This window comes from Podarcis raffonei, chromosome 13 (genome assembly GCF_027172205.1).
Source record: "Podarcis raffonei isolate rPodRaf1 chromosome 13, rPodRaf1.pri, whole genome shotgun sequence".
Taxonomy (NCBI): domain Eukaryota; kingdom Metazoa; phylum Chordata; class Lepidosauria; order Squamata; family Lacertidae; genus Podarcis; species Podarcis raffonei.
In genome coordinates this window covers 38,692,079-38,704,326 of record NC_070614.1, presented here as the reverse complement: position 1 = coordinate 38,704,326, position 12,248 = coordinate 38,692,079, and the positions used below count along the sequence as shown (strand labels likewise).

Here is a 12,248-nt window from a genome sequence, read left to right as displayed (position 1 = left end):
AAATATGGATTCCGTATTAGAGCCAGAGGAAGTGATAATGAAGTCCTGTATGGTGAACTGAAGACTAGGAAAACGAGAAGCTCAGAGAAACTGAAACTGACAGATTCCCCCCTCATCACTACATAACTAACTTCACGGGCAACAAAAGAATTTACTTCCAGTAAAGCATAAGTAAGATTTTTCCGTTAATCAATTTCCAACTGAAAAACAAAAGGTCTGAAAATGGGGGAGGAAGCATTGCTAAAACGACACATTAAAAAACCCACCAAGGGCTCACCTTTTGCAGCCCTTTCTAGGCAGAGATCCATGCCTTAAAGTGCCATGTCTGAGCACCTTTTTTGCCTCAGAGTTTTGCCTGTGAATTCCTGCTCTTTGACGTTCAATCGGAACAAACATCAGTTTGGGTTTTCAGTGGTAAAGAGCAAAAAGAAAATTGCTCGGACATAGCGCTTTAAAGCAAAAACCTGTGCCAAGAAATGCAACATAAAACGAAGTCTGTATGAGCCCCAAAGGTAAACAGAACACACTGCACCATTTAAAAAACATAAAAACGCTGTTCTCCAACTATGTTTGTTTTTCCCCTAAAAAGACGGCTCCACTACTGTTCATCTTTAAATGTGAAATGAGTTGGATTTCTCCCTCTGCTCTGAGTAAAACTTTGTTGGAAGCAACACACAATGTTGTGTAGATGGGAGGCTGCACAAAAATTGCATGCATAAGCAGCAACAATCCCACACCAGTGGACACCCACCTTCTTATTCCAGACTATCTTTATTTTGGGGTAAAGACTTCAATTGCATAACTGGCAAATTCAGGATGCGCAATCCAAGCTGATTTATGCTGCTTGTTGGGGGGAAAGAATAAACACTTCTCCAAAAGACTGGACTTTCGGATGGGAAAAATGGGTTGGAAAGTGTGGGATGACACTTGCTTTAATGCAAAGGCCATCGAGCTGCCTGCCAAGCAGATAAGAGTGGGTGCTCATTAAATAGCCAACGCTGTCTAATTTCCCTGCAAACACATCAGGACAAACGCTCTACAAAACAGGTAATCTGGAAGCACCCTAACTCTCTGCTCTAGTAAGAGCGTGTAGGATTGCAGCCGCCTTAGACTCCTTCAGTGCAGCAAGATACAGAACCTCTCTCTCCACTGAACAATAAATATTGTGATTGAGAGAGTTCTGTATTGTTGTTATAATGCAATTATTTTCAGTGTTACATTTCCGCGGTAATAGAAATGATTGATGATCGAAAGATCCCGGTAGCACAGAGAACAATCGGAATGTTTCAAATGGGTTTCCCCCCCACCCCCTCTTCCCAGACTCTCCGGCTACGTTTCGGGTTTTGTAGCTCTTCAATCTCTGCCCTTGGCTGGCAATCTCTGCTGCTATTGCATGCTGATTTGTTCCTCTAAATAATGGAAGGCTCGTTCTAGTGAAGTGTTGCACCTGTGACTAATTCTGAGAAAGTGCCTGTACGTAAGTACTGTCAAGGCCTTGGACCACGTTCAAGGAGAGCACCTCATTTCCCAAGGGTTTGCCAGTTGTATAAAATACTTCTATATTTTATACAAATTTCTAGTTGTATAAAATATTATTGGCAGTAATATTTCAAAATTCACTAACTGAGCAACGGGTCAAATTATTAGTGATTATAATGTTAATATAGGCCAGTATTCAATCAGGTTTCACTGAAGGGAGACCCACTGAAATGGATGGACCTAACTTGGCCATGTTTATTAATTTCAGTGGGTCTACTCTGAGCGATACTTAGTTGAATGCCATCCAAAATTGGCAACAATTGTTAAAAACGAAGCGACAGCAGTGGCAAATGTTTTCTCTTCCTTCTGTCCTGGGATTGAGTTCCAGCTTTTATCCTGAAACCAGAGAGCCAGAACCCATCAAAAGCAGAGCCCTCTGCTGAAATCCTATGCACAATTAACTTGGGAGCAAGCCCAGCTGAATATGGTGGGACATACATCTGAGTAAGCTTGCATATGCTTGCCCTGTAAATCTCCCTTCTCTCTGAAATCCATCAGTCTTTTAAAAAAAATTCACTTTGTCTGGACTGTGCCCAGAATTTGTGAGTTTTCATCAGTGGTTTGCTTTGGATAATCTTTAAAGTATAATAATGTGTTTTTGTAGGGCAGGATAACATTTGTGGTCCCTCCACCTTACAATTTTTTAGAAAGATTCATGAGGTTGAGGATGCTATAAAATATACAAAACAGGATCAGAAATATACTCTGGAAGATTAGTCATTTAGTTAAAAAACAGCAACCCATCTTCCCCATCTGAAATGGATGGGTTTTAAATCCATGACAGATTATCCACTCACTAAGCCTTTTAGGGGGAAGGGTTTTAAAAGAAAAACATACAAAATAAATCTTGAATCTACTGTCTACTGCTTTGCAATGCTGAGAAACTGAGAAAACACAGTTCCTTTTATTGTCGGGTGGTTAGGTAAAACTTGGCAGGAGACAGGAATAGCTGAAGACGGCAATCTGAAATATACCTTCTGAGAAACAAATCTCATGGAAATTCATGTGACATTTACAGGTAAATATGTTTAGAGCTGGGGTGGAAATAACAACCTTTCCTGAATATGTATGTAAATAAGGAAGTCAGGCGGCAGACCAATATGTCTGAAGGCTTGATTTCCTTTTATTAACTTTTGTAGGGAGGAGAAAACCCAAGCCTAGCATGAACAAAACAAACCCTCACCACTGCTTTTTCAGCACTTAAGAGCATGATTTTGGTATCAACTGCACCCCTTATTGTCTAAAAGGCAAACAGAAATAAACACTGAAAATCAATTGCCATCCTCACACCTCAACTTTAAGTGTGAAAACACACACAAACAAGCAGACACAATGATTGACGATACAAGTTTCCTGTACTGTGGAGCAACAGATTTTCCATTGTTCTACATACGCTGAATGGAATACATACAGTACAGTATAGAAGTTTACAGTTCTTGGGGCCCAAAGAACATATATAATTCCACCTGCCACCAGGACCGTCTCTGTTCTCTCATACTTGTCCTTGGTCCTCGCAGCTTGAGGAGGATGGGGTTTATTCAATCAATTCCCCTTTTAATCCGTTCTGCTTAGAGCATTATTCTCTCCTGCTGTACCAGTTTAAGAGGCACAGTTATTACCCTGGGATTGCTAAGCAGGCAAGAACATGCTGTTCCCATCCATAGGCCAAAAGAGCCACCAGCTACCATTCAAGCAAGAACAGCAGCAAGGGAAGAGGAGCATGGCTAGATCTGGGTCTAAATGCTCACCAAGGCACTTTCTTTGGCCTTGGTTAAACTGGTCTCCCTCTCCCTTCTACCTTTCCCCTCCTCTCCGCTCCTCTTGTGTGACTGCCTTGTCTTTTTAGTTCGTAAGTCGGATGGCAGGACCAGGCTCTCATTTTCCCCTTTTCTTTTCAATTGATGTAAGCTGCTTCAGGAGATGACAATTGCCTGACAAGCAGGTTAAAAGAAAAATACAGTAAATAAATTAAACTGCCTGCTTTCTCAGGGTGTCTAGTGGTTGGAGGGAATGCGCTGAATTTGTAACTAATACTCCAGCAGATCCTTCAAATACCCTCTCTAAGAACTTTGCCTGCATTTGCTAAACCTTGAAACGCTGCAGATAACGGTAGCGCCGGGAAGGGAAGCTATATTTACGATCCAGAGAAAAAGAATACAAATCTCACATGAGCAGGACATGAGCATTTCTAAGCTGTGGGGAAACGTATGATCTGAAGGTTTCCAAAACAGTTTACTAGGGAATGCTGGCTGCCAGGCACCATGGAAATATTATCATTTTGCCTTTCATTTTCAGCTCCACTAGGATATTCCTCCTAATATAATAAAAGTATATTTAATATTGGGTGGGAATGTTGAAGTAAATCTTCAAGTTCACCCCAAGAGCCCCTGAATTGTATATACATCTCCTTAACTCTTGCTTCATGATATTATTATTATTAGCAACAGAAAGGTCATTTCTAGAATTGTTCCTAGAATTGGAAGAATTTCTTAACTGTGGCATTTAGGCTGAAATCTTGTAAACACTTGCTTGGGAATAAGTGCCACTGAACTTGGTAGGACTTACTCTAAGCATATATATACAGTATAGGATTGCATTGGTAGTCTATCTGTCCTCTGTACCATTAAAAAAAAACCAAGCCCACCTGATATCATACACACTATGTAAGTTGCTAAAGTGGAGTAGGAAATTTTACCCAAAATCGAATTGTACAAGTTAGGAAGAAGAACCATTTCACAGCAATTCAATATCTGGTCAGCAAAGCAGTAATGTGGTGGTGTTTTAAGCCCATTTTAATTTAAATGAGGTGAAACTTTACAGTTTTAAAACGTATTTTTTCCTCAGTGCATTTTCAACAAACACGTTAGTGAGGATCCAATGTCAGCAGCAAGAAAACTTGCCTGCTCCAAGTTTGAATATGTTATGGCTGTGTAATGGATTTTCACCAAATTGTTAATGTAATCAAACTGAGTACAGATAGGTTAGATGAGATTCTCCTCCTCACCCTCAAAAACCGCAATGATTTCAAAACAAATTCTCTCCAAAGGCGCACGAAATGTATAGCGGAAGCTACTGCATATATAAGTTGCAACCCCTGCATAACATGTAACGACAAATATTTTTGTGTGTATTGAAGCAATATAGAATCCATTACACCGAAATTGGCTAGCTAACATCAACATAAAGCTGCCATAGCCAGAGCAATCGCTCACGCTAGCAGACTACTCAGCCCAGCTCCTGTTCATTTTGTGAGCTGCGGTGAATGTAATAAACTAACAAAACATTAAACGGAAGGTCATAATAATTTCAACATGTCACTTGGGACAACTCAAGATTTCCCCGGGATTTCAGGAAGACGGAGGGACAAGAGATGGAATATTTGCAAGTTTTGAGATTCAAACACTTGGGGGAACTCCCCCACCACCACACAAAAAATACATTTCAGGAAACCTTAAAAAGCTCTCCTGGTTCTCCACAAAACTGTCACTGAGCCCAAGCATATAAACAACTAATGAGCCACTAGCTACAACACCAGTCACATCTCCCGGCATCTATTACACATTTTATTACCAAAGGTCTGCTGTAACTATGGATATATTTAGCGATTTAAACTCCGGCACATTAGCTGTCTTGATCGCTTGGCTAATCTCTGACTACATAATTTTCCTTGCCTGCGTCAGCTGAGATATTATGGCTTCATTTGGATAATGCTGCAATATAAACACTGCAGGCTTCTGGTGCCACACATCTCGATCTCCAATAACCATGTCCGCATTCTGTTGCATTTGCTAGCTGGGGTATTATCTACCTCCCATTATTCCACAAAACATCGGTAAGGCCGATATAATGCAGATAACATATCCACGCGAATGCTGCAGACTTTGCTGCCTTAAATATTTCTCTGATCGCATTTTTCGGGTTTGGCTGCGCATGCTGCTTGCGCTAGGATTTATCATGCATTAGGGAAAAGAATGCAGGGGGGGAACCCCTCAATGTGATACAATAACATAGTGACACAATACAGCGATGATAGCAAACCAACCTTTTTACCCCCCCGATTGCTTGTGTCTGGAGACCGCGTCCACCACTCTTCTCCACCGAGGTTCCTGGAATCTGATATCAGCTGGGCTGGAGTTTCTTAAAAATGAAACCTTCTTTGCTGGGAGTTTATGAGGAAGTTTGGCGAGTTTTACAAGCCCTTGGGTAAATGGCAGACGGTCGCCCCATGGAGTCAGATTGGATCCACTGATGGGGAAGGGGAAATAGAGCCTCCAATAATCTGTTGAAGCATTAATGAGCTATGCAAGCCTGGATGTTCAGGTTTCTCACCCAGGCCTGGAACCATGAGCCACTGGTGGTGAAAGAGCTTTCCAGAACTCTAGGGCTTTGATCTGTGGTTGCTACATTCCCTGATGGAACTGGACTGAGCGAGTGGGCTTCTGACAGTGATAAACAGTGTGTCGGGGGGGGACGCCCCGAGAAGACAGATCCCCAAACACATGCGGACAGGTGGGCAGATGGCATAGAAGAGAGAGAGAGAGAATGAGAAAGGGGAGCATAAGGCAAATGGATCCATGCATTGCCACGAACCGTGAAATAAACCCAGGTTGGAGACATGTGAAAAAGTTGAGAGACAAAGAGAGTTATGCTCTCTTTCTCAGACAAACACATGACGGGATATGCGCTGGTTGGAAATGAAGCCGTGTGGACACTCCAAACCTTTGGCAGGCACAAACAGTATCAAAAGCAGGATCGTATACGACCATCCCGATAGATCATGAGCACAAATATCACAAATGTAATTAAAAAGGTCATCTGGGAGGGGCCTGATGGCTATGAGATGATGGCTATGGGAAGGGGGCATGGTGTAGCAACTCATCGAGCTTTTGCTGAAGAACGTTACTTTCCGCTCCCATCCCGCAGGTCAGGAAAGAGGAACTGCATAAAATGGGGGTTGCAGGGAGGAAGAGAGGTGGCAATACTGTGCCGGCTCACCTGGGACAACGGGAACGAGGCCCGTTGAATTACTGCTCAATTACTGAATTACTGGGACTTACTGCTAAAGAAACATGCACAGGTTTGTGCTGTCGCATAGTTGCTAAGGATGTAAGAAGGAACCTTTTTCGTTCCATCCTGTTTTTGCCACATTCAGCACTGTTTCTCTGCCACAGCCGTTTGCCTTCTACCCAAAACTACATTGCCTCACTCTCTGCTGCAGTGGAATTATTTGAAGTCCGGTTTGAGGTGTGTAAGTCCAAATGACCATGTGCCATTTCAGAGGACGAGTGTACAGAGTAATGGGGTGGAGCTTCAAATTAGAAAAGGCACCGCCTTCAATCTGAAACTCCACCCCATCCTACATTTCCCTTCTCTGGAAAGGTACCTACCAACAGCCTCCAGGGTCATCTGGACTTACCTATATAAAATCATTTTTTAAAAAATCAAATTCATTATCTAAATGTACCCAGTGTTGCATAATCATAGTAGGGTAAATCAGTATTTGGAACACAATGGTGGCAACTAAATAATTGCCTGTGGAGTTAATGAATTACCAAATATAAAACCCATTTTTTTAATGGGAACATTTACTTTCTAAGTAAGAAATGAGAGCAATCGCAATCTCTTAAATATTTTTCACACCGTTCAAGGGTACCATTGGTCTGAAATCTCAAAATAAATAAATAAAATGCAGTAGCGTCCAATATGAAGCTACATGAAAGCAAAACCAAAATATAGCACAAGTGAGAAAGACACACTTGCAAGCTTGAGTCAGCAGAATAATTGAGGTCTGAAACACAGTTTCAATCCCCCACTGCTCCAGCACTGATTAAAAAACAGGACTGTCATAAATAGCTGTGGCAGCAGTCCACACAGAGACACACCAGTTCCATCCACCTATGCCCAATATGCTGAAAAAAGAAACCTGAAGCCCCGATCCCATGCATGTCCCTCTATAACAGCCTTTGCTGATCTGCTCTCCTGATGTTTTGGACTACAACTTCCATCAGCCCCAAGCAGCATGGCTGTGCTGGCTGACGCTGATTAGAGCTATAGTCTAAAACACATAGAGGGCACAGGCTGGTGCATCCCGTTTTGTTGCTTGAAGTGAAACCAGAAGGTACCGTCACTCTGCTGATGCCACTGCTGTGTTGTGTGGCCTTGCCCTTGAAGCAGCAGTGGCAGTTTCTGGAGAGATCTCGTGGAAACTGCTACCGTTGCCGCTTCTCTGGCAGTGGTGGTGGTGGCGGCGGCAGGGCAGGTGGAGCCTCACTCCGCCTCATGAACAGGCCAGCCCTGGGTTGGTGAATGCTGCTCTAAAATAATTATCACTGACTTCAGTGGGATTTACTCAAATTAGGGTGCAGAGGATTACATTCATACCTCAGATTCTACCTGACTTTTAGAAGACATCTGAAGGCAGCCCTGTTTAGGGAAGTTTTTAATGTTTGAAGCTTTATTCTGTTTAATATTCTGTTGGGAGCTGCCCAGAGTGGCTGGGGAAAGCCGGCCAGATGGGTAGGCTATAAATAAATTATTATTATTATTATTAAGGTTTTCCTTCCATTTTGTATCCAAAGCAGATAGTTGTCATCAGGGATGCCTGAGGAATTCTTGTACTGCACCTCCCAAGCTTTAATGAGTGGATCAGAAAATAGATATCCTTTGGATTTCCCACTTTCCCAAAGTTTACATTTGATTAAATATATGTGGAGTTTGCAAGAAAATCTACAACATATATTTTCTGAGAAAATCTATTCAAGGATACAAATTTAGATTCATATTTAAATTGGGATTTTCATGCATCTTTTAAAAAATTCCAGATTAATGTGGAAATAACGAAACGGATTTATGAATGAACAGAGACACAGGTAGCACAGAATAAATATATTCAGAGACTTCAATCCCTAGTTGTCATATCTGAGAGAAATTGGTCCAGCTTTCCCTCTAGCAGCCAGCTTTCCTTCTAGCAACCACAGCAACAGGCAAGTGAAGTGGATAATTTCTGGCTGAGGTCAGTGCTGGAATACCTTGCTCTTCCATTTAGCAAGAATGTAGAAACCTGTTGCCATCCAGATTCTGTTGGACTCCAAGTCCCAGCAGCCCCAGCCAGCATGGCCAGTGGTCAGGGATGAAGGGAGTTGTAGTCCAACGTCTGGAGGGCCACATCCAATGCCTGTTCCAAAACATGACTTTATAATTGTTTTTTGTTTTTTTTGTTAAAAAGACTTGTACGAATTTCCTGTCAGCCTCCTTGACTACAGTATTTTTCAGCTGAAAGACAGGGTGTAAGTTATCTTAAATAAACAACACTTGCGGGGGTTTCACTTGTTCGTTTTAAATCCAGTTTGCCTTTTTTTTATCTGACAATAATAGGGATTAGTCTTAAAGACTCCCAAAGCGAAATTTCCTTCCATCAAGTGGGAATGAGGGAGAAATGCTATTCAATTTGCGTTTAAAGGTGAACTTACCTAATTCTCATGTTCCAAAACAATTCATAAACTGAAACAGCATCCTTCAACATTTAAACGCCTCCGGATTTTGCAACGCGGTTCTCCAGCCAAGTAATTGCATACCCTAGGGCAAAGTGTGAAGATAAATACATATAAGTGAAAATAACATAGAAAAATGGAGTACATGATAGAAAATTGCTTTGCAATAATGTGCATATTAGGAGAAAAGCTTGTGAATTTTCACAAAGTGTGTGTGTGTGTGTGATATGAGAATGTGGAGAACTAAATTTATTGTTGGAAAAATGAGAACCTGAAACTGACATTTTCCCACATTCCTAATACCAAGTGTCACTTTTGCTTATTAAATTGCTTACTAAAGTTATCAAACCCATCTTTTCATATCCTTAAAAAAAATCCTTTAAAAAGAAACTATATTGAGATGTTGGTAATGCCCGTTTAATTATTTGGTTTCATTCAGTAAATTTAAAATTAAATAATCGGTTAAACATATCTAAGCACCTGATAGCACAAGATAATACTTTATAGCGGAGAAAGTGAATTTGCAACCAGAAAAAAGCAGGAATTAAAAAAAAACACCACCTGATTAACAATGCCATATTAATCCTAAATGCACAAGAGAAGAAGCCCCATAGTGGGGAGGGGCTTATTTCAAAGAAAACATGTATAGGATTCTGCTGAAACATATTATCAATTAAATAGCTGTCAGATCAATTAAAACTAAACTAGAAAGGGAGAGGGAAATGGCACAGAGGCCTTTGAAAATATCAGAAAAACTCACAAATAAGATGCTAATGATTAATCAGTGCTTTTTTTCTGGGGGGACGCAGGGGTATGCATACCCCTAAACATTTTGTGAATCTAAGTCTGGCCTTATTGAGGGCCAGTATTTCAAAATGAGTAGGAAAATGAGAGTACCCCTAAACATTTTTTAAGAAAAAAAGCACTGTGATTAATAATTAGGTTTGGGCCCAAGAAGCTATGTATGTAGTGCTTCTAATATTAATGCATAATTTGAGTTAATGGATTCAGTAGAAATAAATCCCAACATACAATGATCTTCAGATGTTTTCATGCCTGCAATGTACAATTTAAGATCAAATTCTAAAACTATGCCCTGGAGCCAAGTAAAGTAATCTAGACTCACTGCATCGGGGTCGCCAACTTTCCAGCCGGCCTCTGCAGCTGTGCTTTTCACACAGTTGGTAAAGTTTATCCTGATGCTGAGAAAAAAGCTTCTTCTGCTGATTTCTGCAAATCAAACTGGCGTCAAGGGCGCAGGAGCAGGCCAGGCTGCTTCCCCCTCCATCAGTTGGCAACCCTGCTCACAGGGTTTCTTCTTGCTATTACAGCCTGATAGGTTTCCCCGGTTCCCAGACTGCTGCACAAGCCCCCTTTCCACCCGCCCTCAAAACCCGTCCGATGGGCTCCTTTCGCCGCCCCCCTCAGCTGTCCCAAAGTCTTGAAAGTGAAATTGCTTGCTTGCCATTAATCTCCCTGTTGTTTTTACGAGGCTCTCCCGCCTCTCCTCCCCCGGGGTGCCCGTTAAGGATCAAAGGTTAATTAATGCAGAGCAGACCGTGACCGCAGTTATTCTGACCCCACAAGGCCAGGTGGTCCCAGAGCCCCGATATACAAGATGCGATGAAAGGGTGACACGGCCCAGGAATTTACAAGATGATGAGGCGTGGCGGGTCGGGTTGGGCCAAGTGAAGAGAGAGGAGGCCTTTGGGGAACTGACCTCCTCAGGGTCAGCTGGGAATGGGGGGGGGGATGAGGGAGAAGCATTATAATAAGGGGGCAGTCCAACACACATCTTGAACCAGGCCCATTTTAAATGCTAAACTATGGATTGGCGCTATGGGGATGAGCCTCAGGCTGTGTACACACGATATCTTCGAAGCACGTTTGAAGCACATTCCCCACCCCTTCAAAGAATTCTGGGCCCTGTAGGTTATTAAAGGTTTCTGGGAATTGTAACTCTGTGAAGGGTAAACTACAAGTTCCAGAATTCCTTGATAACAACACTTTGGAGGTACCAAGCCTAAAGGAGGTCAGATTGGTTTCAACTAGGGCCAGGGCCTTTTCAGCACTGGTCCCGACGTGGTGGGACGCTCTGTCACAAGGGACTAGGGCCCTGCGGTACTTAACATCTTTCCGCATGGCCTGCAAGACAGAGCTGTTCCGCCTGGCCTTTGGTTTGGACTCGGTCTGACCCTTATGTTTCCCTCCCTTTATGGTCTTGATTTATCAGCTATTTTAAAATGAGGCTGCATTTTAAATTGCATTTTAACCTGTATTTTAAATTGGTTTCCCCCCCCTTTCTTTTTCTCCCCCCGCTTTCACCCCATTGTGTTTTTACTGTGATTTTATTGGTGTTAGCCGCCCTGAGCCCGCCTCTGGCCAGGGAGGGCAGGGTATAAATAAATTGTTGTTGTTGTTGTTGTTGTTAAGGGAAAGAATGTGCTCCGAAGGTTCTTTAAAGGTATAAGTGTGTACACAGCCTCAGGCAAGCTCCTTCCTCTCCTCCCCTTATGGGTTATGATTCCTTCCCTACTCCCCCAGTTTAAATAATCATTTACCATCACCGATCACTATGACATCATGGGAAAACTGGTGTTGGCACTCGCCCTGTAAGCCAGGACTGCAAGCCGGGATACTGTACAAAGTTAGCTTACAATTCAGACTTTTTAGCAGCCTTGGCAAGGGTTTTGAAGAGCGTTTGCCGCTCATGATGCCTCTTGCTCTGAGGAAGAAGGGCAAGATGGCTCCCAGAATGCTGGGAGTGGTTGCATTTGCTACGGAGGCATTGGTAAAAACTATTTTAAATGGTAAACTGGCAGGTCTTATGCAGAGATGGGGCTTAATATACAGGCGGCAACCATTTTGGGTGCATTCAATTGACGTACAACCACCAACACGTGGCCCTTTTGGACCCAGAAGAGGGCAGAATGGGGGTGTAACAGGGGCAGAACGTAACGGGGCTGGGCGGGCTGGGCTTATGCACACTCTACCAAGGTGTGCAGGGGCCAGGAATGGAACCTGGCGCAAAATGGTTATCGTCTGTATTAAAACTGCAGTCAAATGTGCAAATGTGTGTGCACATGCTAACCGCTATTTCACACTAGCTCCCAATATGCCTGGGAGTCATCTGCAGGATTATCTAAGAGTGATTTCATGGATTCTGCATTTTATTTTAATCTTCCTGCTGTTGTTTTTTTAAAAAAATGTTTTTAATTT

General features: G+C 42.4%; 1 protein-coding gene across 2 annotated transcripts in view; it reads right to left on the bottom strand.

The window, feature by feature from the left end:
• Positions 1 to 11,112, bottom strand: part of NTN5 (netrin 5) — a 40,323-nt gene extending 29,211 nt beyond the window's left edge. Inside the window, exons 1-2 of one of the 2 annotated variants that reach the window (XM_053360859.1) lie at positions 10,156 to 11,112; positions 9,009 to 9,114 (exon numbers count right to left, since the gene is read on the bottom strand). The gene's annotated coding sequence lies outside the window, so the exon portion shown is untranslated. Of the gene's footprint in view, positions 1 to 5,581; positions 6,012 to 9,008; positions 9,115 to 10,155 lie in introns of those variants that run through there. The other variant, XM_053360858.1, reaches the window with a different exon arrangement.
• Positions 11,113 to 12,248: the final 1,136 nt, after the last annotated feature.